Source organism: Psammomys obesus, unplaced genomic scaffold, assembly GCF_907164565.1.
Source record: "Psammomys obesus unplaced genomic scaffold, mPsaObe1.curated_primary_1811, whole genome shotgun sequence".
NCBI classification, from domain to species: Eukaryota; Metazoa; Chordata; class Mammalia; order Rodentia; family Muridae; genus Psammomys; species Psammomys obesus.
Window position 1 is genome coordinate 3,435,283 of NW_026585626.1, and position 3,321 is coordinate 3,438,603.

The window sequence follows — 3,321 nt, forward strand, 5'->3', positions numbered from 1 at the left end:
CACACACACACACACACACACACACACACACACACACACACACACACCCTGAAGGAGTTAGTATCCCCTCGTCATCCTGGTCTCTTTCCTATCCCTCTTACCAGTGTAGAAAGTTCACTATGAGTGGTTTCATGACCCAAATGCCATCAGCCAAAAGAGATCATTTACTCCCATGGCTTTAGGACTGAGCCAGCAGGGAGGAGGAAGAAAGCTGGAAGAAAAAATGTCCAGGTACTGCTTGGCAGTGTTTCAGTATGGGAGTATGTTGTGTCTGCTTCCCTCTGATCATCCCTTTCTACATGGCTTGTCACCAACAAGGATTCCAAGGAGCATAAAGGACATGGCTAGAGTGGTGTGTTAAACATACAAAGGAGGGTGTATGGTGGCACATCCCTCTAATCTTAGTGCTAGGGAGGTGATGGAAAGAGGATCAAAAGTTCAAGGCCATCTTTGGCTAGTTTTTGGGTGTGAGGACAACCTAAGCTTCATAAGCAAGTAAAAAAAAAAAAAAAACAGTTAAAATATAAAAAAGGAAGGAGGGAAATAAAGCCCCTTCAGAACTGAGGACACTCAGAATCTCCCGTTCTCTGTCGAATCTTGGAATGTTTAAGAATGAGCTGATTTGAAACTATGAGCAGATTGACACACACAGAAGGATGGCTGCCAAAACAGGTCACAGAAGAAGAGAGATAACCACCGCCCAATCTGGTACGGCCCAGGCCTTTGTATCAGGGACTCCCCTTGCACTGTCTGAGTTGGGTGAGCCCATACCGGGGGCCATGTGCAACTTGGGGATCTTCGTTGTCCTTACTGAGATGAGGAAGCTGTCACTCATTGAAGCTGAGGAGTTAACGTCCAGCCACAGAAGGGGGCCAGGACCAGGGTCACAGATGGGATTTATGGTGCTCAAAGCTAACACAATGGCCATTAACAAGGCAGTGAAAAATCATGCCCAAGGCCTTGGAGAGCTCTTCAGTTAAAGGACCTTGAGGCTCTAACAGTGGGTCTATTCTGGGCAAAATCCTAGGGAGCTGCAGCAGCCTCTTTCCTGCTTCTCATCTCCTGCCCCTACCAAGATGAACACCAGTGCCAACCTCAGTCCTCCAAACCAAGACTAGAGAGCTGCCAGCTAAGTGACTGACAACAGTGTCATGTTGTTGTGGTGATGACGTGGGGGCACAACCACACCTGTTTCTAAACTTTACCTCTCCCATTTCTAGAGCTGATTTGACAGACAGATGGACTCTACCCAAGGCTAGTTTTCCAAGGTCCCCATCATTACCTCAGGCCTTTATGCCAAAATCATTTGCTGTTGTTCTGCAAGGTCTCCAAGAGGCATTTCAAGTTAGTACTTGCAGTGTCTCCTTTTCCTTTGCGTAGCCCTTGGATGATACAAATTGATGCAATTTTAACAAGTGTACCATGTGGAATGGGTCATTTTAAAATGTCAGCTCACCACAATCTAGAATTGCCTAGGAAAAGACTTTCAAGTGAGTATTTATTTAGACCAGGTTGACCAGGAATTATATTGATTGTTCATTGATATCAAAAGATCTAGCCTACTGTGGGTGATACCATTCCCTAGGTGGAGCGGATAGGCTGACTTATACAGGACAGAGGAAAGCTAGACAAGAAGGCAGCCTGGGGATATTTGTTTCTCTCTGCTTTTGACTAGACAGGTGTCTCAGGCTCCTGCCTTTGTGATGATACATAATTACTTTCCTATATTGCCTTGTATCAGGATGGTTTAGCAGGACAACAGGAAAACTAGACAAAACTAAAACACTGTGTTATGTTTTTTTTTTCCTTTTCCCACTATGATTTTTTGTTTGTTTGTTTGTTTGTTTTTGCTCCACTCTATCACTGGAAGGAGTAGAGGGATTTGAGTAAGCAAACAAACTCAGCATGAAACGCAATAGCTTTGGGGAGAAAAGCATAATAAGTTATTGTCTAGTACCCGCCCTCTGCTTTAGCCCCTGAATAGTCTGGTAATCCCATCACAGTCTAGACAATCACTAAAGGGAATTCAAGCATTTTTTCCCACCCCTTCTCACTCTATTCTCCCAAACTGGAAACACAAAGCAGATGATGAAGATGAGTTCAAATGCCACACCAGGGAAAAAGGAAGTATTGAGAAACTAATGGCCAGCCTCTAGCTGGTTTCCAAACATTCCAGGAAGTGTTCAGCAGCATTGTCCCAAACTGGTGGCCTTCTATTGTCTCAAACAAAAGGCCTCCTATGAAAAGACAAAAGTGGGTTAGTGTCTAATTAATGAAAGACACATCTGGGAAACTGTGAAAAAGAGGACAGGCCTCACAGCCTCTCCTCTGGATGGCAATGTCCCCTTGTATCTGCTGCCATGTGGACCAGCTGGGACTCTCATGATCTCAAGATCGTATTGTAAACCAGAGTCTTGGGAGGTTGAGGATCAGGGCTGATATCACAGCAACAGTGGTCAATGACCAGCCAGCCATCTATCTATTCTGCAGCTGCCCTGTATATTCAAGTGTGAAGTTTCCATGTCAGCTTTCTGTGATTCAGAAGTTCTATGCTCATGTGTGTCTAAATGAATCATTTGCTAATTAATCAGGACAAGGATATAAAGTTCCTCAGCTACCTCATCTTCCTTTAGGTGTTCACTCTTTGAGCTACACCTGCAGCAGGTCTCTATGCAAGTGGAGTTGATTGCACATTGCTAGTGGACATTCCTGTCTGGTGCATTGGTCTGGCAATTTGGGACAGTTTTGAGCTATCTGCTCTAGATCAACCTCCATTGTGCCTCTCTGTTATCCACTGGACCTCTGCAAGTGGCCTTTGACAATATGGCCTGTCTCCTGAAGGCCCGGTCCTCTGCCCTTCTCCAGCAGGCTTAGTCAAAGTTACCTCTACCACAAAACCTGGTCCTATCTCTGTCTTAGGACTACTTCTGTGTCCTTTTTAATTACTTAACCAGCCCTTTCTACAAAATTAATGTGTGTGTGTGTGTGTGTGTGTGTGTGTGTGTGTGTGTGTGTTGCTAATCATTGACAAAATAAAGATAGGTAAAATAAGGAAATAGGAGTTGCCTAATCTTGCATCTGCTTGGGATGAGTAAGCACTGTGAACATGCTGACCTGTGTCCTAGCTGCTGTAATTTTTTAATAAATAAAAGGCACTTCCTAATCAAAGTAAAAAGAATTTAATCAAATTAAAGGAACAGCTGGTGTTTACGACCTGGCTAGTTTTTTTTAGATTTATTTTACATTTCTCTCTCCACGCACACATGTGTACATGCATGCTCGTGTGTGTGTGTGTGTGTGTGTGTGTGTGTGTGTGTGTGT

General features: G+C 44.1%; 1 protein-coding gene across 2 annotated transcripts in view; it reads left to right on the top strand.

The window, feature by feature from the left end:
* Positions 1-3,321, top strand: part of Clic5 (chloride intracellular channel 5) — a 140,090-nt gene that overhangs the window by 127,326 nt on the left and 9,443 nt on the right. The gene's annotated exons all lie outside the window — the stretch shown is intronic.